The sequence below is a fragment of the Ammospiza caudacuta genome, chromosome 12, assembly GCF_027887145.1.
Source record: "Ammospiza caudacuta isolate bAmmCau1 chromosome 12, bAmmCau1.pri, whole genome shotgun sequence".
NCBI classification, from domain to species: Eukaryota; Metazoa; Chordata; class Aves; order Passeriformes; family Passerellidae; genus Ammospiza; species Ammospiza caudacuta.
Window position 1 is genome coordinate 20590211 of NC_080604.1, and position 27767 is coordinate 20617977.

Below are 27767 nucleotides of genomic sequence, written 5' to 3' on the forward strand. Positions count from 1 at the left end.
TCCAGGACAGCCACAGGGATGTCCTGAATTCCAATAATCCAGATGGAAAATTGAGCTGTGCCAGCTGCTGGGCCATGAGTGGAGCTCTCTGGCTGGGAGGTGTCAGCCAGGTCCTTGCTGAAAGCTGCTGGTGGGTGGGAGTGGTGCATCCACGGTGAATGAAGGCAAAATATCCCTTTAGGCTGCCAGGGGTACAATTCCCCAGTACAGAATGCGGTGTAGCAGCTTTTAGATCCATAAAGTCCCAGACAGGTTTGGGTTGGAAGGGATTTTAAATCCCATGCAGTGCCACCCCTGCCATGGCAGGGACACCAGGGGCTTCAAGCCCCAGTGTCCAACCTGGCCTGGGACACCTCCAGGGATCCAGGGGCAGCCCCAGCTGCTCTGGGAATTCCATCCCAGCCCCTGCCCACCCTCACAGGGAGGAATTTCTTCTCAATATTTAATTCTCAGGGACTTCAGTAGCAACCCCATTACAGGAGCAGGGCTCTCCTCTGGCTGAGACTTCCTCATATCAAATTGGAATTTAAGCTACAACCCAGGAAATGGGTGCTTATCTTCAGGCAAAATGTCAAACTTCTTTTTCTGCCTCTCCTATCTGGGATGTGTTGATAGTGTAAAAAAAAGCTCATATTTCCTTACAATATATGATTTCTGCTGCATTTCTGGTGCCCACTGAATTCTAGTTTCATAAACACCATCTCCATTTGCCATCTGTTCTCTGTGTGACCCATACCTAACTACCAAACATGTGAAGCCTTAGGTTTAAATCATGTGTTGGATAAGTTTCCTGGTTTTTTTCTTATATTTTTCAAATTTTATTAGCATGTGTTTTGGATGATCTAATGGGAAATGGCTCTGCTTCAGCCTCTTTCTGTGGGATTTAGGGTGGTTTGTTGTCAGCTGAGTTATCAGTGGAAGAGTTTCAGCCTTTAGTGAAGTCAGAGGTGGAAAAATGAAGGTTTGAGTCGCACATGGACAGGTTGAACCCTAGGGCAGGGCCTGGGGGTTTTGGAGAAGAAACCTCATGGATTGAGGGGAGCAGTGGAATCAAGCAGTGCAAAAGGACCTGAGCAGGTTCCTGCTGTTGTCTCGTGGCACTTTGAAAACAGCAAATAAATAAAAGTCATCCAAGACAGCCTCTCTGCCTGCAAAACAAATTGACAATAGCAAGAATTAATTTAGTGTCTTAAAATATCAGCATAAGCAACATTCCATTTGATTTTCTTCTTTCAGGTATTGGAAATCTGACTGAAGGCTACATATCATGCACTGGAGAAGGTAAGAATTGTTTAATCCTAATTCTGATGTTTTGGTGTTAATTTCTCTTTATTCTTAACATCATTGCATTGAATGTCAGAATCTCCTTTGTGTTGTATGTGTTTTAAAGAATTTGTCCTGGAGTCTCTCTGTGTCCTTGCAGGGCGTTTTGATTTCCCTTTCTAAAAGAATTTATAGATCTGCGTTTAAGTGTATATGTTGCATTTATGTAATTCTACATTGGAAGGTTTGTGGAACAATTTGCTTTCAACTATTATTGTAAATGGTAAATTATAAATTATATATATTTAACAGGATGTATGGAAGCTGTAGAGTGACTCTTTCTCAAAGGGATATTGATATCTTGTTATCAATAATGTTTCAGAGGGTTTTTTCTCTGGTTAGGCTCCTATTGTTCTTGTCAAGAGATTTTCAAAATTGGTGTTTAATTAATCATTGAATGATTGACTCTGCAATTGAATTAGTCAAAAAAACCTGTGGTGTTTCTGAAACTGAAATTTTCTTAATGGCCTCTCAGTTTGAATGTCAAAGGGAATCAATCTTGTTAGTGGAGAGGTGAGTTTTGTTCTACAGACCCTGAAATTATCTGGAGGGGGTTTTTTCCAACATGCTTTTAACTCTGAATGATGTTGTTTCCAAAGGAGAACAAGATGTTTTCAGAGCTTACAGTTATTTGAAAAATGAATGTTGTCTTAGTTTTAGATGTTATTACTGTGTCTGTTCGGAGAGACTGCAGATGGTTTCTGACAAAAATATTTAATTTCTTAATTCTTGGGAGTTTCTCCTTAATCCTGGGGGGTGTTCACAGTGAAAACTGAAGATGGAGATCAAGTAAATACTCTCATTCAGCCTGGCTCTTTTGGAATGGGCTCTCTTGGTGTGAGGTTTTCAGAGACAGCATGATAAATCCTGTGATAGATCACTTTCTAGTCTTTCTAGTGGTCTGAAAGGAAAAGCTTATTTCTTAATATAAAAGATAACTTTGAATAATGGACTCCTCATCCCTTTGGACAGTACTCCTAAATTAGCCTCAGAGCTCCTTCCCAGGTGAAATCTCATTTTCAGGTTCCCCACAGTAAAAAGGAGACGCTGATCCACATTTCATGTGGGAAGTGTTTTCAATCTGCTGATGAAAAGTACTTCTGAAGAGTTAGGCAACCTTGATTAATTGAGCCTGAATAAGAAGTGCAGGATCAAATCTCAGGATATTATTTTTAGGCTGCAGCCTTGTGTTCTGCATTCCAAATCCTTAAATGCCAGTTTGATAGGGAGTGTGGAGGACTGGAGCAGACAGTTCTGGGCACGCTGGTAATGGTTTGCAAATGCTGACACCAGCCCAGCCAGGAGGATGGAAATTGCTTTCTGTTTACAGAGCCTTCAACTCTTGGGTAAACACTCCTCATTAGTGAGGATGTGACTGGAATTTGGGTTCAGTGCTTCCATTCTGGGGATGCCTCAGGATTTCAGCTTTTCTATTTTCATATATCTGTAACCCTGTGGTTCTTTAGTGTGTAACTCCAAACCCCACACTCAGTGTGTGCTGCTGCTTTCCCATTTGGGGCAGACACAACAATTCCTCTGCAGGCCTGGCAATCAAGGGCACCTCACTGCCTCAGGCCCAGAGATGGGAACAAAAGGGAGTTGGGGGAGCAAACTTGGGGTCAATGACTTCATTACCTGCAGCTGGAATTGGCAGATTAACCCCAATGTGCAAATGGACCAAACTTATAAAAGTGTGCAAACCCTGACCCGTCATCCATTTTTGGGTGTCTGCCCAAAATTTGGCCCTTCAATAAATAGAACAGCTTTTTATTCCCTTAATTCTGTCTGGCCTCTGTTTTTAGGTAGCCCAAAAGGCATCAGTGGCACTGGGAGTGAAGGGGTGTTTGAAATAAAAGCTGATGTGGGGAAGCCCTTGGTGAATGTGAGCCATTAGAAAGTCAGCAGTGCCCTGTGGGGTGTTTGGGTCTGGGAATGGCCCCACAAGGCAGAATTTGGTTCTTGTGTGGGGAGTGGGAACAGCAATGTCACCCAAGCTGCTGAGATACCCCAAAAAGTGAATTCTGTGTGCCCAAGGCCTGCCCCTGCCCCAGCGGCCTTGGGATCCAGGGCTGTGCCCTCAAGGAACAAGCACAGTGTGGTGTTTAGGGAAAAGTGGTCACACACTCTGCTGTACTTGACAAAATGCCACATTTGGGGACTGCAGGTTCGGCTTTTATACATATTTCATCTCTGGGGGAGGGAAGGAGTTTCTCTCCCACGCTCCTCAGCAGCACATGAGCCTTGCTGAGTCAAAGCCAGGCCCTGAAGAAGCCAAGTTCGAGTTTTCCTTCTGGTCTTGTGGCTCAAAACTGCCTGTGCTTGACCAAAGTGGCTCCAGGAGAAGGGACTTGAAAGGAAACATTTGTGCTTTGCAGTGGTATAATTACAAAATTCTACTTGATTACCTGTCAAGCTAATTAAAACCGTGACAGGCCAGCAGTCCTCTTACAGTTTGCAGCATCTGGGCTTTGTATCCCACAACCAGGCTCAGAGTGTAAATTTAATTAGAATTATTACCAGCAGACAATGCACAGTTGTGCTGGAGAAATGGCCTAAAACTGAATGCTCTGAAAAAGGATATTCTGGTGGGCAGAGTCTGGGTTTTGGGCATGGTTTGACAAGATTGGGACTGGTTTTGTCCATGGGCAGCTTCCCATTTGCCTGGTGTGTGACTGTTTGTGTGATTTTGTGTCTGGCAGCTCTTGGCTCAGCTGGAAGGGCTGGAGGTCAGTGTGGGAGAGGATTGCTTGGATGGACACTGAACTGCCTCCAACATGCAAATTTTAGATCCCTCCTTCAAAGACCAGGGTTGTTTGTGATCTCCAGGCATCCTTCTGCTTCCCAGGATCCTGAATTGTCCTTCCCTGGCTCCTCACTGTCAGATGTGTCTGCCACCACATCCTCCTACTCTTCCTAATCCCCTGAAAATCTGCTGTGTCCTTTCTTTTCCTCCTCATTATCTCCTGCTTCCAGCCTGATTCCCTTCTCCTGCTCTTCACCTTCTGTGCCTCTCTGCCATCCCTTTCCTTGGCTGCTTCCTTCTGCCCTTATCACTTGGGTTCCTCGCGCCACCCAAAAAACCCCAAAAATTAAAGCAGAGTCAGTTGTTCTGAAGTAATTTGATGAAACTAAATCATCAAAATTTTAGGGTAATTTGTGTTTTTAGAGGATGGGCTGGGAGAGAGAATCCTGACTTTGCAGTGGAGTGAAATGGCAGCTTTTTGATACAAGCCTGATGGTAATTTGTTATTGCAGAGTCTGCATTTTGCTTGAGATTTGGAGTATTTGTTTTGGTTTTTTTTTTTTTATTTAACTTGAGTAATACTTAGGATGGAGTCCTCATGACTTGACTTTTTACCCTAACATCATGATAAATACTTGGACAAAACTTAGGATAAATTTGAGTTCAGTTAAGTGCCTGACCAGATCTTTTCCTTGCAAAGAGATTTTGGAAGCACAGGTAATTACCAGGTGATAGCTCAAGGGATGTGCCTCATTCCAGCATTTCAGAGCATTTCCTTTCAGAATACGTGTGAGAAGTGTTGCCTGTGCTCCCTGAGTGGGAATATGGGGCTGAAATGACACCAAGGAACGTCTGGGAAGGCAACAAGGCTGTTAAATCTGAAATCTGACACAAGGCATACTTTGGCACAAAGCGAGCCTGCCCTTCTGCACTTGTTTGATATTATAAAAGAGATTATTGTGGCCTTACAAGAAGGTTAAGATGTGGTGAAGTTTAATATACTCTGGAAATAGTCCTGCTAAAGCCACTGCAGCTGGTGATTGATGAGGCAGGTTATGATGGGAGCTCTCAATCTTGTGTTTGTGTGTGCAAATTGCCATTTCCCAGCCTTTTCAAGGTTGCTAACTTTATCTTGTGGTGCAGCCCATATTTAAGGATTTCATGTTGAATTAGCCTTTGATTAAGGGCAAAGGAGCTTTGATGATAAAATGCCACTACCAGTGGTTCTGTGGACTGGCTTGGAATAACTTATCAATCACTCCGTGGCTGAGAACACGTTGTGGACATGAGGGTCACCCTTTGAGGATTAATTTTTCTCAGATAAACAGCTCATGGCTGTTGGATGATTATGGTCAGAAGCAATTATGGTGGTTTTAAACTGCTCATTACTACAACAAAGAGTCACTGGGCTGAGTTTTGAGCCTCTGCCTAAACAGCTGGGTCAGGATGGGTCAGCCTGGATTCCAAGGTGTTATTGAATGATAGGAGTTGCTGGGAGTTCTGGCACAGCTGGCTCCTGCCAGTTTGTTTTCCTTATTTTTTATTTTTTCTCCTATTAACTGAATTTCTGCACCTTTTAGGTTTGTTTTCCCTATTTATTTTCCCTATTAACTGAATTTCTGCCCCTGTTAGGTGAGTCACTCAAACAGGCAGCTGGCAGGTCAGTGGAGTCCCCTGTAAATGGCAAACAGGTATTTCCCAGGTATTCTGAAGAACACTTCACAGCTGGTTTAGGTTCCAGGTGTCACTGCTTGTTTGTGATCCTCTGGGCTCCAGATTTCCATTTTTCTGTCTCTTTTTTTAATTCCTGCAAGGCTGTCATAGCTCAGCTGAGATTGGATGAGCACAGTGTGAGGACTCATGATGCTCCTCATGGCTGGAAAAGTGGTGGAGCCTGAAAGCCAAAGCGTGTCTGAGATAAATTCCTATTTAATAGGGGAAAAAAGACCCCCAAACACCAGTGATATGGGCAACTGCTGTCATGAGCACTGCTTGAAAGGGATGAGAAGCTGTCTCATGGAGGGATTAGCGTAGTGAGGAATAAACTGCTGAGTCACTGGGAGCAAGGAGGAAATAGAGAGTGGAGGGGCTGTGTGGGGGGGAAAAAAAATAAAATGGCTGCTGGAATTCAATTAAAATCACAGTGGGATTTGCTGCTGGAGATGCAGCATCAGTCATCCCCGAGCTGGTGGCGGCTGTGCCTCCGGGGCTGCTTGAGTGAGTGTAGAGCTGCTGACAAATGCTGGAGAGGCAGTGCTGCAGCAGGAGAGCCCCATCTCCTCCCAGAGCGATGTGTGCCCCCAGCACACCTGGATTGCTGCTCACTCCTCAGCCCCTGACGCTTCTCCGTGATTATCCCAGGCCAGAGCTGGAGTTTGTCCTGCACCCTGTGGGGATGCTGCTCGGGCTGTGGGGCTGCAGATCAGCTTGGGGGGTTATGGTGGTATCTTCTTTCAATTATTTTGATTATTTAATAATTTTGGTTATTTAAGGATGTGCTTGTGAAGGGCTGAGTGGCTTGAACAGCCTCTGTCGCAGACAACTTTTATGAAAACTCCTTTCCTTAGGATTTTTTTCTCCTGAGAAGCTGAGAGGCCTCAGGAACAAAATGCAAACAATGGTTATCTGCTGCTGTGGAATGCAACAGGTGCATCTGGGATTGGTCTCGTGTGGTTGTTTCTAATTAATGGCCAATCACAGTCAGCTGGCTTGGACTCTGAGACAGAAGCCTTTATCATTTTTTCTATTCTTAGCTTAGCCAGCCTTCTGATGAGAACCTTTTCTTCTATTCTTTTAGTATAGTTTGAATGTAATACATATCACAAAATAATTAATCAGCTTTCTGAAACATGGAGTCAGATCTACATCTCTTCCCCAATCCAAGAACCCCCGTGAACAGCATCACAAGCCTCTACTTGTGTCATCAGTGATGTCCGCAGTGCAAATCCAAAAAAATCCAAAAAAAACCCCAAAACGGCCCTAAAAGCTGCTCTGTCCCCAGGTGAAGGACACAGAATCAGGCTGGAGATGGTTGGGTTTTAGCCAGATGAAATTCCCCCATTTCACTGGGTTTTCAGTGAGTGTTTCTTGCTGCAGGTGGGACAGGAGGGATGGCTGTGGCTCTGCCCATTACTGGAATGGCTCCTTTGCCATCAAATCTTGTGTTAATCATTTGAAATGCCTTCTATGTGCCCTCAGCGATTTGAAATAGCATCAATTAACATTTAGGAAATTAATTTCCGACTCCTGGCATATTAAACATTTACTTTACAGATGGAAATGAGGTGTACTGAATGTGCATCTCCCGTGCCCCTTTTAACCCACAGCCTCATAAGGCAAAGAAAAAAAAGTTAAATTGGCAAACACAAAGGTTTGGTTTAGTGCTGGAATTGTGGAATTATTGCTGCCAGGTTTGAAGTCTTTGCTCAGATTCCAGGCCAGGCTGGACAGGGCTTGGAGCAATCTGAAATAGTGGAAGGTGCCAGGGATGGAACTGGATGAGCTTTAAGGTCCCTCCCAAACCAGTCTGGGGTTCTGTGATACTGAGAAATGGGGCTAAAAATTAGGAAACTCCAAACCAAAGCAAAGTCTGGATGAAACACCTGGTGCTGCCAGCCCCTCATGGCTCACTGTGGCACACTTTGATTTTACTCCTCATTTTTAAAATATTTAATACCTCAAAATAAAACACTCAAACAGAAACCAAGGTTCTTCAGGAAATCTATAATTCAGATTAATCTTTGTGGATTAAAATATTCAGTCTAATCTTTGCTAGAACTGATTTTGTCACCCTTTTAGTTATAATAAAAATATTATAGATGTGATTGTGCATAAAGGTGTTGGAGTGTGCATCACTCAAGAAATGTTTCCCTGCTTTCTCTGTCTTTATGTTGGTGAAAACTTGCATCTCTTGATCCCCTAGAAGTATTTGGCAAATGGATTCCTTGTTTCAAAGGATTCATCTGCCAACAGAAGGGAGGAGAAAGAAATATTCCTTAGGGTCAGTTTTGAACTTTTCTTTGAATTTGGATCTTAGTTTCTCAAGTTGTCTTAAGTTTCACAGTTGTCTTTATTGAGAAGGAAAACAAGATGGTTTTGGTTTGTTTGATTCATTCAAATTTGTCACTGTTCCTGTTTATACCATTTCAAGAACAACATCTTAATCTCCTTACTTGCAAATACATATTTTGATTTCTCTTAATGCTCTTTTTAAATGATTGATCTGCCTGTACCATGTTGCAAATTCTGGTGGTTTATATTGAATTTGGAATGGATCTGTGGAGGTGAAGTAGTGCAACTGCCCTGCTCAAAGTTTTCTAGTAAAAAGTTATTTTAGGCTTTATTGAGTGGCAGCTGTCCTCAATACACCATGTGGCACAAAGAAGGAGCTGGAACCTGACTCACTTTGTGTCTCCAGTCTGTAATTCCTTCTGCTCTTTTCCCACCACTTCAGCTCCCTCACCACTTGTAAATCCTTTAGGAGTTATCACGTCAGTCTCACAGCCACTATTTTCATCCCTCCTCACACCAAAACCTCCTGGCCATCAGCTCTTCCCTGTGTGCCTGTTCCTGTGAGATCTGTGCTTCCCTTTGTGCTGCTGACTCACTGCCAGCTCTGGGTGTGCAGAACTGTGCTGCTTTCCCGAATAATTCATGTATTTCCAGGGTTTAGCTGCCCACTGTTGGAATTTCCAGAACATGGAGCCATGCAGGCAGTAAACTGCATTTTATGCACTGCTGAAGTTAATGGGAATTTGGAGCAGCTTTTTGGTGCCCTACTTCAAAGCAGTTCAAAGATCTCTTATTTCCTCATTTTCCTCTTAATCTTCGTTCCTCTCATTCCACAAGAATTATCACAACTCTACTGTATCACCTGCTTTGATAGAGGAGATCTTATCCTCAGTCCTTGAAGTCTTTTTTCTTCCATAGGAAGCAGACGGAGGAAAAATAATGTTTCATGCTGAACAGATGTGTCCTGATTCTCTTTGTTTTTATTTAGGTTTTGCCACAGTCTGTTATCCTAGAATTAAAACACCTCATCAGAGGATGATGATTAGAGCTACCTCTGTTTTTCCTCCCTTTAAAATGTCACTAGAGCATCTCTTTCACTTTTTCTTGGTGACTTCTTTTGCAGCCCTGAAGCTGCAGTGGGCTGTGCTGTGTTACGCCCTGGAACTCGAGCCCCCACTATTGACAGTCTCATATTGGTAATTGCTTTTGGCACAGCTACAGCAATGTTCTGCTCATAATTTATTTTTATGCATCAAGATTTTAAACTGTCTGATCTTCAGCTTTCCAGCATTCCCAATGCCTTGGGTGTGCTTGGGGCTGCTCACTGTGATGTCAGTGGTGGAAGATTGGTCAATTAGGGAGAAATTCTCTGTGAGGATGGTGAGGCCCTGGCACAGAGGAAATGTGGCTGCTCCTGGATCCCTGGGAGTGCCCAGGGCCAGGTTGGAGCAGTGGAAGGAGTCCCTGCCCATGGCAGGGCTGGCGCTGGATGGGATTTAAGGTCCCTTCCAACCCAAACCTTTCTGCAGGTGTTGTGCAGATGCTGGTACCTGATGACATTTCACCTGCTGGTTTTCAATTAATTATTTTAGTCTGAGCTCCATTTCAAACCAAAGTGTAAGTGGTTTATTTCAGAGGGTCTCTGCCCATATTTGTGTTCAGAGTTGTGAACCTGGGCTCTCTCTGAGCAGCTTGGGGCCATGAGGCAGCATCACCACCAGCCTCAGGCAGGAGCTGAGCTCTGTCTCTCACAGAGGGCTCCCAGCTCTGGGCTTTGCTGTGGTTTTGAGCTCAGCCTGGCTCCCTGTGCTGTGCTCTGCAGTCCCAGCTCATCGTGGGGCTCACTGGCTCTGGGCTTTGCTCAGGAATCTGCCCTGGAGCTCTCTCATCTCTGCTGCATTTCCACCTCTCTGTCTTCAGAGCTTCCTGCAACTTGCTGCAAATCACAATTGTCTCTGCTGATTATGGTTCCTCTGGCCAGGGTCCTGCACTTTGGGTTGGGTTTTGAGACCTTCCTCCCTCCTCTCCTCACACCCTCTGTTTACCATCTGCATTTTAGAGACGCTAATACATTCCAAGTATTTTTACAACCCTTTATACCGTTTTTCCAACTTGGCTAATTGCACTAAAGTTGGCTTTCTGCAATAACACAAAGTTCTTGCAGTCTTTTTTGTTCTGTTGCAGCCTGTAGCAGGAAAAATCACCACTTTCCAGATGACTTTCATTTTCCTTCCTAAGCCATTTTTGTGTAATTCCGCATTCCGACGCGCTCTCGGCACTAAAGCTCTTTATGCTGTGGTGTATTTTTAACTAATGATGTGTCACTGTACCAGCTTGGCTTTTCTTGTATCTATTCTGTAAACAACTAAAGTTCCTTTTGAGGGGGAGGAGGAGGAGAAGAAGCTGTGCCAGAGAGTTGCAAGTCGTGCTCGTCTCCGTGCGAGCAGAAGAGATCAGACTGGCCTAGGACCAAATTAATTAAATGTTCCATTTAGTGGAAGATGTCAGTGAGGAATAGATAATTCTTCCCATCTGAAGTGCTTGGCTGGAGATGAGGAACATCTCTGTGTGAGCAAGAGGCCTCTGAATGTTACACAAATGTCAAAGCAGGAGGGAAAGTTCTGAGGCTGAAGAGGATTTTCCCTCCTGGCTGGGTTTGCAGCTCCCACTTTGCCATTACGAGGGGAGGCAGCAGCAGGGCTGGGGATGGCAGGAGCCAAAAGGAGCAGAGCACCAAAGGATGCTCAGAGGAGTTACTCCTGTTAGAGAATTGCAGAGCCAGGTCCAGGAGGGATGGCAGAACGTGTGGGTTTAAGGGATGGATGGGCAGAGTTGCTGGTACGTTTATATTTCATGAGCTGCTAATTTGAGGAGAGAAGGGTAAACCCTCTGGGATTAAAGGGACTTGGTCAAAGTAAAACAATGCCTTGACAAGAAGGTTTTGTACTCTTAGCAAAGTGTAGGAGGAGGCTGCAGTGCTCTCCTGTCCATAATTTTCTGTCGTAATTGAATATAGCTGTAGTTTCAGAAACTTTATATATCCATAAAATCAGTTACCTGGAATATGTCTGCTCAATGGCAGTGCTCTAATCTCCCATGCTGTGGAGCAGGTAACTTTAATAGCCATTTCCTGATGTAATACTGCCCTCTGCTTAAAGAATGCCAAACTTCATTGCAGAGTTGTTCACTTAAACCTAAACATACCTGAGCAAAAATATGCATGGTTTTTATCCAGGGTTTTGTGTTACTTGGGGCTGGAAGGGATTTTGGGGATGCAAAATGTGAGCACTCACTGGAGCAACTCAATTGCAGGTGTATCATTTTACATAATTTCTGCTGGTATAAGATTCTCGTTAGAGCTATAAAAATAGTGTGATTTTTTTTTTTTTGTTATTCTGCTGTAAAATGTTTATATGAATTTTATTTATCAGAGTCTTGAGTAGAGTTTGTTTGATAAAAGAGTTGAGCTAATTTAGGTACCCATGAAAATCAAAATGGCTCATTTTGATTAATCTGCTTGAAATAAATGTCTGAAAGGTGAAAAATGGTTTGCTTGTCATCTGAAGTGACTTAGTGCACTTCATCCTGGCACTGTGCATCAGCCATGGCTTTGCTCAGAGCCCCTGTAAGCACATTTCCTGTGGGACAGCAGTATCTGAAATTACTCTCCTCACAGAGGATGCAGGCAAGCAGTTCCCCATTTCACTTGATTTCTTTATCAGTTTATGGTCCACTTCACAGCCTGCTTTACACTGATCTTGGCTATCCACACAGCCCTGCTTTAAGTCAATATTTTGGTTGAGATTTAACTGTGCAAACCTCATCGCAGTTAAACCTTCCCAGGATTTGACCACCTTGATGCGGTCCCTGGTGCTTTCTGTGACGCTCTTGGCATCTGGGGCAGCCAAAACTTGACCAAATAAACACATGGGAGATGCCTCAAGTAGGTTATAAATGCAGAGAGTGGGCTTGAAACAGAACCACCACAGCACACAGATGTCTGGCAGGGTTTCCGCTTCCCAACATGAGTGAGAAACATGCACAGCTCAAACGTCATCAGCAGTTTTGGGCTGTTTTCTCTCAGTTCACCACATCACTCTCAGCTCCCTTGGTGGAGCTGCAGCTTGTGAGCACTCAGGCATGGCTCAGCCCTAACCAAACCAGCTGGGCTGGGAGAGAGCAAAATATTAACAGGAGAATAATCAAGATATGGAGTCCCTGACAGCTGTCTGATAGCAGGTTATCACCTCCTGCCCCCAGAGGGGAAGGAGCTGCTCTGGGCAGGAGGAGGGTGAGATCACAGAGCCTCATATGGGAGAGATTTAAATTGGATTTTGGGAAGGAATTCTGCCCTGTGAGGGTGGGCAGGCCCTGGCACAGGGTGCCCAGAGCAGCTGTGGCTGCCCCTGCATCCCTGGAAGTGTCCAAAGCCAGGCTGGACAGGGCTTGGAGCAGCCTGGGATGGTGAAATGTGTCCCTGCAGATTCAGAATCCCTTTCTCAAAGTCTGGAGTTGGTGACACAACAGTCAAAGCTTGGCCTTCTATATAAATATTAGATGTGATCTGTTCTGCTTTATTAAGGAAATGTGTTTGGCATTCTGGTACAGGGGAACTAATTGGGTCCATAGTGAGTGCATAAATTAAAGGCTGCCTTATGCAGCACCACTAATTTATGCACACAGAGGTTTGAAAGTGTTCTAGACATCTTGAGAAGAGTTGTGTGGTTTTGGTAAGTTAAAAAATGGCAAAATAACCGAAGAATGTGCATTTATCAGAATCTTCTTCCCAGAGGATTCCATGCAATTGCACTGCAAGTAAAATGCTGAGAAATGTATGAAGTACTTAAGGTCAAGAGTGCTTCAAGCTCTCATCTATCAGATCTGACCAGATAATTCACAATTTGTAATTATTGGGCTAATTTAGCATCATTTCCTTATAATGGAATGTGTGAGGATTAATATCTGGTGTTTTCAAAAGAAATTGGTGAACATTTGTCTCCATAAAGACACAAAAGAAAGCAGTGAGATGTGACAAGGTGCCAGGGGCAAGTGTGATGTCCTATCCTGTGGAATATTGAAGGAATATTCCATAAGATAACATGGAATTTGAGTGTACCAAGTGTGTGAGGATGACTGCTGATGGAGGCCGGGACCAAAAGATTGTTCCTTTCTTTATTTCCATTTAAGTGGTATCAGCCAAATAAGATGCCAAGACTGCCAGCTTTGCAGTTTGGGTGGGATTTATTTGGGGTGCTCCAACTGCTCGTGTTTGAAGCATTTTTTTCTGTCTGGAAGCAGAGTTGTAGATGGATTTGGATCATCCATGAGCACTCTTATTTTTTCCCACAAAGAGAGTTCAGGCTTACAGAGGTGTTCTCAATATATAATAATAGCATGTCTAGAATACACCCTTTAATTAAAACAAAGCAGCTTGAGAAGAATGAAATAAATCCACCTCTAAAATGAGTAAGTGCTCACAAGGCTTCCATTTAATCAATAGCGGTGTCGGCCGTGATTGCGAAAACTCGAGCGCGGCGTTTTAATCAGGGATGTTTTTCCTGGCACGGGGGCGGAAAATACACTGATTAATTAATTTCTATTCCTGGAAGGAGCCAGCCTCCCAGCAGAGCTAACCTGAGCAGCTTGGTGATAGGGCAGGACGCACTGAAAATGTAAAAATGTAAGAGGTGCCTGCGTTGAATCCGTCAGAGCTGAGGCAGAACCCGCGGCTGGAGCTGATTAACGAGTCCAAAAGAACAAATGGCAAAACTTGGGTGCTGGGAGAGAACCTGGTGCTGCTTTTGATGTGGAGGGTTTATTGAACTTTTTTTTGCCTGGCTGGGAGCTGTTTTACGACTTTTCCAAGGAGTGGTTTTGATGTTGGGGCTGCTCTAGACTGAGGAGTTTTTGCTGTTTGATTTGTGGCTCCGCAGCCCATCCTTGCTCAGCGCAGGATCCTGGTTTGCTGTGCCCACAGGAGATGGGAAAAGGTAACCAGCTTCCTTCTAGGAGCTATTGATGCACTAGTTGCATATAATTAGGGATGTTAACAAGGGCATTTTTTGCTAATTATTATGCCTAATTACAGGGAAAAAACTAGAAAATTTCATGGCCACTTTCTGCTAGACAGAACTTAGAAGCTTTCCAGAGACTAAATACATTAATTAATATCTACTGTGCTTGTTTAAATAGAAGAATGTACTAAAATATTTTCTGTTTCTTGGGGGAAAAAAGGAGAAATAAGAGTAAGTGACCTTTATGGAGAAGCAACCTATTTAAATAAGTAAAACTAAATAAATGTAATCAGAGAAATGTTGTTTTTAATGATCCACTTGATGAAACAGCCCAACAAAAACTGCTGCAGGAGAACAGGATATAAATTGAAATATGGGGATGAAGAATGAAGCGGGGGAGAGGAGACAGAAGGATTTTGTATTGGCTTTGGTGGCAAAACTGGCTGATCGTGGAACTCCAGTGTGTACAAGGGTGGGCTGGGAAGGACTCAAACCTCCCTGTGCCACTTGGAGTATCACATGGAGAAGTTTCTCTGGCAGTTTGTGTTGAGAGGTGGCCAATTCCAGAGTGCAGGGCTGAAACCACTTGGCAGGAATTGGGGTGAGGGGGATGATGCCTACGGAGCATCCCCCAGGGTCTGTGTGAGGTTAAAAGGAACCTGTTGGGAACCTCTGGAGTCTGATTCCAATTTTTCACACTGGGAGTGGATGGACTGACACAAAGTCCCACTGCTGAAGAGCACGTGTCTGAAAACTCCTAAAATCTTCCTAAACAGGTTCAGTGCTTTGTGGAACCAATAAAACCTCTGAGTTCGGTGCTGCCACTTTATGTGCTGAGGATTGTGGGTGGTGCAGGAACATAAACGCTTTTGTTGGACAGATCCAGTTTGTCCTTTGGTCATTAAAACCCAGGGATGGAGGCTGTGATCCACTGAGAGTGGCAGGAGCTGTGAAGAGTTTCCATTGTGGGATCTGGTTATTGCAGATGGTAACTCAGCTCCCGTTAGCGCCGCTCCGGATGTCGCCGGGCTCGCGGCTTTACCCTGCCGAGAATCAAGGCAGATTTAAGAGGACAAGAACTCCTTAATTTCTCTTTCTCCGAGTTTATTTGCACAAGAGGGTAAGAATTCCAGCCTGCCTTGTATTATTTGAAGGAGTTAGAACAGTTGGATCATTTATTTGATGGGAACTTTGAGTGGTTCATTGAAGTAAGAACAATTTGTACTTCAGAGAGCTACTCTGGGTAGAACTTCACCCATTTCCAGCCTTTTCAGCCCTGCCACAATTGCTGTTTTCCAAGAGATCAGTGCTGTGTATTGCAGGGAAATCATCGAGTCAAGAAGATCTTGTGCTCCAACCACCTCCAAAGCTGAGCACTCCAATCAGTTCACTCAAATATTCATTAGGAGAGCAAACCCCTGCTGATTGTAATGAGAATTTTGTCTGCAGAAAGCTTTTGTGACTTGGTCTCAAGTGGTGCTTTAGACTTCTGAAGAGTCTTTCAGAATCTTGGCTTTAAGATAATCTTTCCTAAAAATAATGCAAATTGCTCTAAAAGCCTCCTTCCAAATTGGTGGTATTTTTCCAGTGGGTCAAATGGACTTTGGACCAAGAGAGAAAACTTTATTTTCTAAGGTTTTTTTTTTTTTTAGGATAAATACATTTTTGTGTGCTTGCAGCTGTACTGCATAAATAGCCTTTGAATCATGCAGGATTAATTAGGACAGCCATGTCCTGACTAAATTAATTGGATCATCTAAAAATTTACCCCTTTTTCTTGAAAGCCATTCTAAAAAAGTAGAGTTTGCAGAATATGTAATTCAGTCTGGAGGCAAAATGCTGCACAGAGAGAGGGAGGCTGCAGTGAGCACTTTCTTATTTGACTGCCTTAGAAAAGCTGTCACTTAAAAGGCCCAGAAGCTGCCAAGAAAAGTTTGTGGAATCTCCAGTCTCAGTTTTTTGTCTCAAAAAGGGCTTTGAATAAACCTTAACTTTTTCTGACAGTGGAATTTTTGTGACTGTGACATTTCCTGGGAGTTCTTCTGGAGTGAATCTCCCCTTCCCTGCTGTGTCAGCCCCAAGGGATGGGTGAGCACCCAGGGACAAGACCAAAGGCTAATGATGCAAATCTTAATTAGAGCTAATTAGAGAGTGGGACTGCAGATGGAGGAAAGAAGGGAAGCTAAAAATTTGGGGGTTGTGTGTAGCTCAAAATACCAAAAAGTTAAAGATCTGGAAAAGGTAGGAGTGACCCTTGGGGTTCCCACTCCCACATCTCTGTGGCACTGTGGGGAAATGTTTCTAAAAATAATAATAATTAAATAATTATTGTTGTGATAAAAAGTGTGGGAATGGTGGTCATTGTCTGTCCCAGAAATCTTAATTTTAGCTTGGAACAAAGACATTTGGCACTGCCAGGATGTTTCTGTGTCTTACAAGGTTTTAAAATGAAGTGGAAGTGTTCAGTGCTGAACAGAAATGATGAAAATTCTGGAATAACAAAATTCTTACATGTGAGATGTGTTTTACCTGCTGGGAATAATGCTGGGCTCCCCAGGACTGGATATTTCCCCTGACTGATAATCTGGGGCTGTGTTTGTTCATGGGCCGGAGCCTTGCTGAAAGAAGCAAAATTTCCAGCTGGCCTCACTGTAATATTTTGTTTGCAAGTTAAAATAGGACATTTTGAGTTTTATTTTGGCTTTGGAAAAGCTCAGCAACTGCTAAAACTCGTGGCATTAAGGGTCTGAAATGTTTCTTTGCTAATGTCTTTTAAGACTAATGCCTGGAAATGTCTGTAATTCCCTGATAACTTTTAAGGGAAATGAAGGTATTAAAAAAATAGGAAAAAGCAGTGTCCTTTACTTGTATAATGCAGAAGTGTCAATTAAAAAATGGCAGCTTCTGGAATGAGAAGGACATTGCCAAGAATTTTTATAACTTACTGTATTAGTGAGGGCTCAGAAGGCATTTGTCTAAAAACGATGAGCTGTACATGAAAGCTTTCTGGGAAACGTGAGGCTTTTCCATTCTATTAAATACCTTTTAGAAGGGATGAGTGCCTCGAAATGTTTGTCCTCCCAGTGCTTAAAAGGCTCAGCACATCCCATAAGTTGCTGTGTTTTATGTTATTTGTGTGTGTGCATCCCTCTCTCTGCTTTTCCTGAAATTGTGTCTATTTGTGTCCATAAATCTCTGCTGCACTTGTGCTCTAATGAGCAAAAAACTTCATGCAGTGCTCCGTGAGTTAGAAAATCCCCTTTTCAGTCAATTATCATAGCAAGGGCTTGATGTGGGCTTTTTTTGTTTCTTTATTAGTTACAGAAATGCATTTGAAATGGCTTGAAAATAAAATATTAATCCATTTTCTTTTAAACATGTAGCCCTCTAGTCTGGTGCGGCCCAACGTTCATTAGAAATAATTTGGATATAAATGGGATTGTACCAGAATTCAGCTCAGAGCAGTAATTACAAATAAAAGCTTTGGTTACACTCAGTGTTGCAGCAGTTGTTAAAACCAGAGCGTTGCCAATCACCAGCATTAGCAGGGAGATTATTAAAGCACATTAAAGTTTATTTCAAGGAAGTTCTGGCTCGGGGTGAGACCAAGATCTGGAATCAGAAATGAAAAGGTTGAAGTTGAATTATTCAGGATGAAGAGCAGGGAGAGAAAACCTAATATTTGACAGGATTTTTCCAGGAGGGTTTGTTAAAAATGAGGCAAAAAGGACAAAATTTTCTTGGGATCAGTATGGGTTTGTAGTTTTTTTTATATATACTTATATGTGTGTATTTTATATTTTTGATATTATTTTATAATAATTTTAATTATGCCATTATTTTAATTTTAAACTGTTATCTATTTTAATTTTTAAATTATTATTAATATTTTTATTATTTTTGTATATTCTATTAATTTTTACTATTTTATATTATTTTATACTTATAATATTTTTTTATATTTTTTTCCCTCTCTATACTTAGAGTTTTGCTTGGATAGCAGAGCATGTTTGTAATCCAGCATGTGAGGAAGTGAGGAAAGGAAATAATCCATGTTTTGTGTATGTGTGTGCACACAGACCAAACACTGAACCATCCAAAGCAGTTTATTGACACAGCTGGGAAAAGCCAATAAATACTTTAAATTTTGTGCCTATTTAGCAAAAAATCTGAGTCACTCTCTGGAAATACTTCATAAAAATGTGGAAATAGAGACTGTCACTCCCATCAGTGCTTCCAGCCTTGTTCCAGCATGCTTTAATGTGTATTTTTCTTATTCAAAGTTATTTCCTTGAACTCAAAACAGAATCTCTCTTCTCTATTTATCACCATTCCAGCCCAGGCAAATCTTCATCCTGAATTTTGGTATTAATGGTCTTTGTTTTAGCAAGCAATAGGGTTGGATTCCCAAAAGACTCTACAAAGGATCTTTGGAGGAACCTTTATTCTTTATTTTGGTGCATAAAAGTTCACAGAGGAGAGAACACTGAGCCTGAACTCTGAATTCAGGGCTGTATTTTCACAGGGAAGGAAAATCTGTGTCAATAAGCACTAATTACCCCCCTGACAGGCAGCAACCCCCAAATCTGTATCCATTTAGGCTTTCTGTAAGCTGTTTTTTCTGAATAATCCATTTTACGCATTTATTAACCTATAAATACATTTTTATAAATCTCGATGACATTTGGGTATTTTATTAACCACAATAAATGCCAGGGAAAATTGAATTAAGAAAGCTTGTAATGTGCTTTACTCCCAGTTTTCAAATTTTGCTGAGCTGTAAATGGTCCTGCTTTATATCCAGGATAAATCTGTTTGAGGACTGCAGGAATAATTCTTTCTCTTTGTTGCCAGAGGCCCTGACCTTTAGGTTGATGGGTGGTTTTTAACAGCTTCACCTCTGTCTCATTCTCTGTGATTCTGGATAATTTGATTATCTGCCTGGAGCAGTGTGCAGGCAGATGTGAAACCCTGTAGGTGATGGTAACAGAATATCTCGGGGTGCTTGGAGGGTGTGGGACAGAGCTGGGACCACCACAATGCCACAAACCTTGCAAAACACACGTTTCCCCTCGTGTTTGTCCTGTTCTTTCAATCGCAGCCTCAAAACAGGCACTAATTGTCCCCTAAGTGTGGGGAGGAGACAATATCTGATCCCAAAAGCTGAATTTCCTCCAGGCGTCCCTTCGTTTGCAGACTAAAGTTGGTCATTTGAACAATTTGCAGTGGATGCAGAAAACCAAATTTTTCTGGGTGAAGTTCTTCTGGTTTGCTCTGTGCTTGCTGAAGATGCTGCTCCAGAAGTTCATTCTCTCCTATTTATCTTCCTTTTTCACATCTCCTGCTCAACTTGTGTTCTTTGTTTACATGACCCCCATGCTCTTGGCTGCCAGGGATGGTGTTCCCTTCCTTAAGTGTATTTTTTCCCCCCAAATATTCCAAATATTTGTTTATCAGAAAGGCAAAGCTGGGTTTAACCACAGTGTGGCTTTTCTTGTGAACCCAATTAATTTTTTCTCACTTAATGAAGTACAATAACCTCATTATTTCAGAAAGCCGCTTCGTTTTTAGGGTAGCAAAACCAGTGCGTGGTTATGATTAAAATTGGTGGAGCATCTTTCTTTGTGAAAGCACTGATTTAACTATCTCTGGATTGACTCTTGGTTCCATGATCACTCCTTGGGCTTAATTACATGGCCAAAACACCTTTTTCCTCTGGGTTAGGCTGGTGGAGATGAGGAGCTGTGTGAAGCTGAGAGCAGAATTGTAATTTTGTGTTCTCAAGGTGGTTCAGGGGTGCTTTTCTGGTGTTCCTGCTGCTTCCAGGTGCAGCTGGAGGATGCTCAGGCTCTGGGTCCCACTCAGAGACCAGATCAGCCCTAACATCAGCTCAACAGGAAGAAGAATAAAGAGTGTTCAGGTGAATTCATCACGTGGGGCCTAAAATGCAGAGTGGAAAACACTTTAAAACATTATTAGTAAAAAACCCAGTTTTGGGGGTTTTTTTTATTTTTCTTTTTTGCCCAGATCCAGGGCACACCAGGCGGCTCTGCAGGGATTGGGGCACCACGAGCAGCAGCTCCAGTAAACCAGAACAGCCCCATTGATCTGCAGGTGTTCATAAATACAGACTGCAGGCAGGAGGGTGGGAGAGGCTCAGAATGAAAATATCTGTATTCATTTAGTTATATATTTACCTTTGTCTCTGAAGTACAGAAAGGCCACACCATTTGTTTGTGTTGACTTAAAGGTCTCATCTGAGGAGGCCCTGACCACCTCATTCATTTCTAAATCCTTCCTTATCTGTTATTTCCCATGGGTGGGGCAGAAATAATGCATTTAACAGCAGGATCAGTGAACATCCTGGGAGAGGGAGCTGTTCAAGGCTCCACTGGATGTTTTGTTGGTTGGGAATAGTGCAAATGGAGTTTATTTGCATTAAATAATTCCCCTGCTATTTACTGAGCTGGAAGGCGGGCCAAGGGTTGGAAACATTTTCTTGCTTTTTATTACATCAGAATTTAACTCTTGCAGGGGTGGTTCTGGCAGTTGGGAAAATAGGAGCTGGTGAAGCCAGGCATGATTTGACCATTAAATTGTCTTGTGTGACATTTGGATGTGTCTGCAGAGAAATCTGCTGGAGAGGGGTTGAGTTTGGAGATCAGCTTGGGATAAAGACCCTCCTTAGAATGCCCAGAACTTTTAATATTGGTGCCTTTCTCCAGAGAATCTTCCCCACTTATTTAGAGTATTTGCATGGAAAAGCAGAGAATGAAAAGCCATTTCATAAAGGCAGCTCCAGGGTGGTTTTAGGAGTGTTTTGCTTGTTTGAAGGGCCTGGGTTATCTCCTCAAAGATGTGAACAATGAGGGATGACAGCAAGCAGCCCGGCTGTGTTTGCTGTGTGTTTTATTTCTGGCTGAGGAGGAGGCTGGCTGCAGACAGACACATCTGTCATCTCGGTTCTGGTGAGCACACATGAACTTCTTAGCCTAAAACATGGTTTATCTTGTCTTATTTTATGAGTCTTCTCAGAAGTGTTGTAGGTGTGAGGAGCTTATTTTGGTTTGAGCACTTGTGCTGCTCTGCAGAGCAGCTCAGCAAAGAAATCTCCTCCGTAGCTGGCACGTCCATCATTCAGCACTGCTGTGAGTAATGTCCTCCATGATTCAAAATGCTTTTATGGGCACATTTGTCTCCAGGAAAGAGCAGCCATTGACCACTTGCATACTGCATTGCCCCAGAAACCAAACAACAGCTGAATGTTCTTGTCAGACTCTGTTTTATTGGTTTGTTGGGTTTTTTTTAGAGAAATGACTGACAGGACCTCCCTTACATTTCCCATTCCTTCTGTCTTTCTGCTGCCTCTGGTGTTGGTAATGCTCAGCAGCCTCGTTCTGCTGAGCAGCAGCATCTCTGCAGAGCATTTTCATGTTCCAGGATTTATTCAGAGGGAGAATGGAGCAGAGGCAGTGTGAGTGAAGCTTGCTTTATGGATGCACGTGCTAGTCTTGAAACGAGATTGCTCTGGGGGTTTTCAAAGAGTCCTTTTGGCTTTGAACCAGCCACCCCTTGTGGGAGGAATCCCAGCACCTGCCTTGGATGGAGCCGTGCAAGAGGGAAATCCTCTAAATGCTGCTGCAGGCCAGTCTTCAACACCGTGGTATTTTCAACAGAAGATTTAAAGGGCTTAAGGAGGGAAAAAAAAAAAAAAAAAAGAAATCAGCTCCAATTGAAGGTCAGAACAACTGAAATGGAAGTACTTTGAGTGTGATAATCTCTGCTGGTATTTTATGAACTGTAGCTTTGTATCCCCGGGTCACTGTTTTCCAGCATTGATCACTGTAATCCGAAATCATTTCCCTTCTATTAAATGTGCTGCCTGTCTGGAGAGCTGATCCTGGCAGCGAGAGAACAGAGAGAGGCTCAGAGGAGCACGCCCAGCCCTGTCTGAGGGCAGAGATCCCTCCCTACCTGTGCCAGGCGTCCCCCCTGCCCTGTCCCCCTGTGCTCACCAGCTGAGCTCATCAAATACTTCAGCTCCCATCAGATAACTTGTAAGGCTTCAAAAGAAAAATGCTTCTGGGCTAATCCAGCACACTTTGATTGGAAATAATTGCTTTCCTGGTAGTTTTTGTAACGTTCATCATGCTCTTATTCTATCTTCCTTACTCCCCCGGCCTATAATTATGTTTTGAAACAGAAAATTTGTACCAAGACGAGTACAAGTGTACAGCTGTTCCTTTAGTCCTTGAATCTGTGTGGAACACCATTTATTGAGCTGCACCCTCATTAGCAGAGCTGCTGGTGTGAGTGCTGGGCCCAGTGCAGACTGGTTCAGCTCCATCTCTTTGGTTTCTTTGGAGCAGTGAAAGGAGCAGGAAATGGTGACAGATTCCAGCAGCCACTCAAGGTTTGCAGAAACCATTGACTGAAGCACGGGAGATCTATGAATGTTTGCAGCTGACTTGGCTTGGTTTCATTTACATGCAGTGCTTATGTCCCTCCTTAAAATCACTTGGTGATGATTCTTTGGAAATCACTTTGGTGGGTAAGGAGCTGCCCAGAGAAGCTGTGGCTGCTCTGGAAGTGTCCCAGGCCAGGTTGGAGCAACCTGGGATAGTAGAAGGCATCCCTGCCCATGACAAGGTATGGAATGAGATGAGCTTTAAGGTCCTTTCCAACCCAAACCATTCTGGGATTCTGAGATAACAAGCTAGAAATAAGGTGGTTGCAGGTGGAGCTGAATATATCCACAAAAATGTTGTGTAATTGTTATCAGCTCCCAAAGGGCTCCATGAAACCCATCCAGACCATGGGAAGTGCTGAATTTCCTCCCTGTGACCACTCCTGGCAGAGGGTTTGCACTGCAGTAATGTGGGGAGAGCTGGAAATGGGAGAAGAATTCTCAGAGTGAAACCAAGAAGCAGCCTTGCTTCCAAAATTAAAGTCTGACTGGAATTCAGGGAAAACAGGGATTTTTCCTGCCTTCCCCTCTGTTCCCTCTTGCAGCTTGAAGGAGCCACAAGCAGTGCTTGAAGCCAGAGATAACTCAGGGTTTTGTTAATTATAAACTGTCTGTTTGATTTGAACCACTCTTGCCTTTCTCATCTAAAATCAGCTGCTTAACATTTCTTTGAGTATTCAGTTTGTACAGACCAGGGTGCTCTATCTAATGTATAATTGAAGTATTTGAACATTCTACAAGTTGCTGAGCCTTTGTGAGGTACAAGTTCTGCTGTTCTGCTCCCTCACCTGTCCCCTATTTACAATGCAGAAATTATTCTTTATGATTAAGAAATTGCATTAGTTAGGGAAAAAATCTGAAAAATTCAGGCAAAAGAGAGAACCTTGAGAGTCCGTGGTTGAATTAATAATTTTGTTGGATTAATAATTGGATTAATAATTTTGTTTCAGTTTGGAGCTGGGATCCTGTCACACTGAGTAGCTCAGGAGGCTCTGTGGGGAGGGCTCAGCTCAAGAGGAGTCTCAGTGCTGGCTTGGGTGGTTTCTCCTCTTTCTGCTGCCTTGTAAAAGTCAGCTAAATGGCAAATCCCTGAAGGGTTTGGAGATCTCTTCCCTCCAAAGATGCTGTGGTTTGACTCTGGCGTTTACTTTGCCAATGAAGGACCAGAGTCCACCCAGAAATCAGAGTCACCAGGGCTTGGGCTCAGTTTGAAGCTGTAGAAATGCAGCTGGTTCATTAAAACACCCATTTCACCTGTGCCTGGAAGAGCTGGAGCTCTTGTCCCACCCATCTCCAGAGGACATCAGAGCTTCTGCTCCTGCCTCTGTCAGAGCTCCTAAAAATCACTGCTTTATTCACTGCTTTTTTACAAAGGGCTGATGAAATCACACTTATTGGCAACTTCACAGGAATGGAGCCTACAAATGGATTATTACAATTTTCATCCCAATGGCTAAATTATGAGCTGTTAAAAAACCCTTTTTTATGTTATCTTTAGTTTAATGCAGGCTGAAGTTGCAAATCTCGATGGAGAGAGCTGTTTACAGAGGCAGGTAGAGACAGGACAGGTGGGAATGGCTTCCCACTGCCAGAGAGCAGGGTTAGATGGAATATTGGGACGAAATTCTTCTCTAGGAGGGTGGGCAGGCCCCAAAATTACTTTTTTTTGCTTCTTTTTTTAAAGTGCCTTATAATGAAACAGACTCTTGTTGCATTTGATCACAAAAGCTCTTCTTGACATGATACTGAGGAACATCATCCCTGGAAGTGTCCAGGTTGGACACTGGGGCTTGGAGCAGCCTGGGACAGTGGAAGGTGTCCTTACCCGTGGCAGGGGTGGCACTTCCAACCCAAATCATTGACCCAAGTCATTTCCAACCCAAATCATTCTGGAATTCTGTGGTATCCCATTCTGGGATTCTGGATTCTCAGTGTGGGGTATGACAAGCATTTATTTTTTCATGAACAAACCATAAAACCCCTTTATCTCCCCATCCCCTGGCCCCCCCCCAGAGCGCACGTGGCCTCTGAAGCAGCGGTGGGGCACGTTCTGCTGAGCCTGGGAGAATTCTGTGACGAGCTTAAAGTGTTTGAGACATCAATTTGTCCTTTTAATGAAGGCAGAGCAAGATAAATAAGGCGTGTATGCAGATGTCAGTGGCACTTAGGCATGTGCATGTCAGCGTTGATAAAGCACTGAACTCGCAGGGCTGGGGCTGGATTAGCGCCCGCCTCGTCAGCCCAGAGAGGGGCTCATTTAGCACAGCATCATCAGTTTTTGTTAGGGCCACATGTGGGGGTTTTTTCTCCTTTCTTGAAGCCGGTTGGGCTTGAATTCATCAAAATAGAAGTGCCCACAGCCCAGAGAAATTCAAGGTGTGTGTTTGTTCTGTGTGTGGCACTTGTACCTCGGGTGGGGAGGCAGGAGGGTTGTGTGAGCTGCAGGAATGCTCTGGGCTGAGGGGAAAAATTGCTTTTTTTGCTTTTTTTTAAAGTGCCTTATAATGAAATGGACTCTTGTTGCATTTGATCACAAAAGCCCTTCTTAACATGATACTCAGGAACATCATTTTCTTCTCTCGGGCAGCCATAGTTCACAGTTGCTTTGGCAGCTACATTCTATTTAATCTGTCAATTTTTCTCACATGGTGTAGCTGCTGTGAGAGAAATTGGAGCTGTTATAGTCTGTGCTTTGATACAGTCTGGGAAACGCAAGGTGGGAGACAGCAAACCAAACACAGCACGCCAGTAATTCCCTGAAAATCGCTGCTGTTCCAGCACGGCCATTTCCCGTCCTGGGGAGCTGTCACTGCTCCTCCTGCAGGAGATGCCATTTTTTGGAGCCTTCTTTTTAATTTGTTGTGCTGCTGCCTATTAAATATACTCTGCAGGGCTTGGAGCTTTACCCCAGTTTTTTTTTTTTTTTTTTTGTTGCTTTTAATGATTCTCTGCTCTGTTTTTAATGATTTTTTTTGTGATCCCCACATCCTAATTTTGAGGATCCTGGTGTGTGGAGGGTGTCCCTGTCCATGGTGGGGTGGAATTGGGTGGGCTTTAAGTCTTCTCCATTCTGGTTTGGATGAAACCACAAATCAAACTCCTCCTCACAGCCTCAAATCCAGCTGCCTTCATTGATCTTGGAAATATTCCTGATGTCTGGATCGAGCCCTTAAAATATTCCTGAGTAACAGCAAATTCTCTGTGGCAAGGAGCTGCCTCATTCCATGATCCTGAAGGGATTTCATCCCCCAGATGAGAATATCTCTTCACAGAATATTTATTTCTTGGTCTCTTTATCCAAAAAACAACTCAGTGGACCAAAAATGAAGTGTGAAGTCACTTCATTAGGGAAGTGTGATGGCCACTCATGGCCATGGGATTTCATGGAGAACTAGGATTTTCAGATGGTCTTTTGGGAGATTTGCTTATATTTTTAAGAGAATTGAGTGATGGAAAAATAGAGGGATAGGTGTATAAAACATAGATAGTGGTTTATATTTTAGGAAACACTCGGTTGCTTTTTAGAATAATTAATAAAACTGTTTTGTCTTAAACATATTTAGTTTTTCTTGTGCGTCTAAATCCAAATAAAAGTGACTTTGGCAACAACTCATTAAAAATGCAGTAAAACCAAGGCAGCAGCAAACAGAAAATCCTGTGTCCCTTATTCAGTGTACATTCCACAGAACTGGTGCCAAATTCAGCATCTCTGGTGGAGCCTGATGCAATTTCCCTGAAGTTAATGGAATTACCCAGGTCAGGATCTCACTCCTGCTCTCTCTCTGTGACCCCTTGCTTGTCTTTGCTCCAAAACTTCCCCACTGCTGTTTTCAGGTGACTTTGTGTCTGAAACTGGTGTGAATCCAGGGATTTTGGGGTCTTGCTGCTGACTTTCCCAGTGCATTTCTGTTGATGTCCCAAATTTAGTGGTATGTTAATTTGATGCAAATTCTATTTTTAATTTGCAGTATTGTTATCTGCTAGGATCCTACTCCTCCTGTAGCACCTGCTGGCAGAAATCACACTGAAGCAATTAGCGGTAGGAATTCCGCTCTGCTCACACCACAGTCTTCTCAAATTGTCAGTGCAGGAATTGGCACCTAATTTGCCCTTTTTGCAGGATATTCTGGGTGGTGTTTATATTAAAAAGGCATTAAACATTCTCACTGACTAGACAACGACATGGTCTACTGACTTGTCCTGCATGAAAGGGAGGTTCAGGTTCCCTCCATTAAAGGGTTACATGGACCCAAAGAAAGGTTTGGAAAGCTTTACAAAACCAGATAGATGAGAGCTTTTGCCTGCTTAAGGTGCAGTATATTTGTGCCAGGTAAACCAGTCTGTAATTAGATATTTTGTATGGATTTGTCACTTTGGATATTCCTGCTGTGCAAGCTCTGCTGTGTTCATGTTCTTGCAAGGGTCACTGCAGCTGGGTGTGGGGTTTGGGACCTTGCACAGCAGAATAAAGCAACGCCAGGTTCCAACATGTTTTATTTGTACCTGGTCTGGAGTGGGGAGAGCAGAGAGAAATGCCCTGAGCTCAGAGGGAAGGGTGAGGCTGGAGGCAGGAATCGGATCCTATGGGATGCCAGCACAGCTCACCTCCCATCCCCTGTGAGGGTCAGGAGTGGCTGCTTCTGGGGCTGGGATGCTGTTCTGGGCAGGGCAGCTCCTCTGGAAGCTCCAGTGGCTGCTCCTGGGGCTGGATGCTGTTCTGGGCTGCTCCTGGGGCTGGATGCTGTTCTGGGCTGCTCCTGGGGCTGCTCCTGGGGCTGGATGCTGTTCTGGGCTGCTCCTGGGGCTGGATGCTGTTCTGGGCAGCTCCAGTGGCTGTCAGGAGCAGGAGCTGTGTGCAGGGAAATCAGACTTTCTGTTCTGATCTCACATCAAGCTGTGATTATTGCAGCTGAGGGTCTGGAGCTGGGGGAGCTCTGGTGAGAGCAGCCCCAGGAGCGTTGGCTGAGCCCCAGCTCCGGGAGGAAGGGGCAGAGTGAGCACAGAAGCAAATGCAGAGTGTCTGAATGAGGCTGCTGTGACGCCTCCTTGCCCTGCGGAGTTATTCAGCGTGGCTGAGGAGAGGCAAAGGGCTCTGCTGCTGTCCACTGCTCCTTCCAGCACTCCCCTCCACATCCATGAGGGCTTTTCCATGGATGGCCATAGGAGTATGGAATGAAGCTGTCCCCAGGGACCACCTGAGCAGCTCCAG

General features: G+C 43.6%; 1 protein-coding gene across 1 annotated transcript in view; it reads left to right on the forward strand.

Annotated features, from left to right (window-relative positions):
* The first annotated feature begins 1240 nt into the window (after positions 1-1240).
* LOC131562879 (contactin-4) overlaps positions 1241-27767 on the forward strand; it is a 229423-nt gene continuing 202896 nt past the window's right edge. The window contains exon 1 of the mRNA XM_058812650.1: positions 1241-1281. The gene's annotated coding sequence lies outside the window, so the exon portion shown is untranslated. The remainder of the gene's footprint in view (positions 1282-27767) is intronic.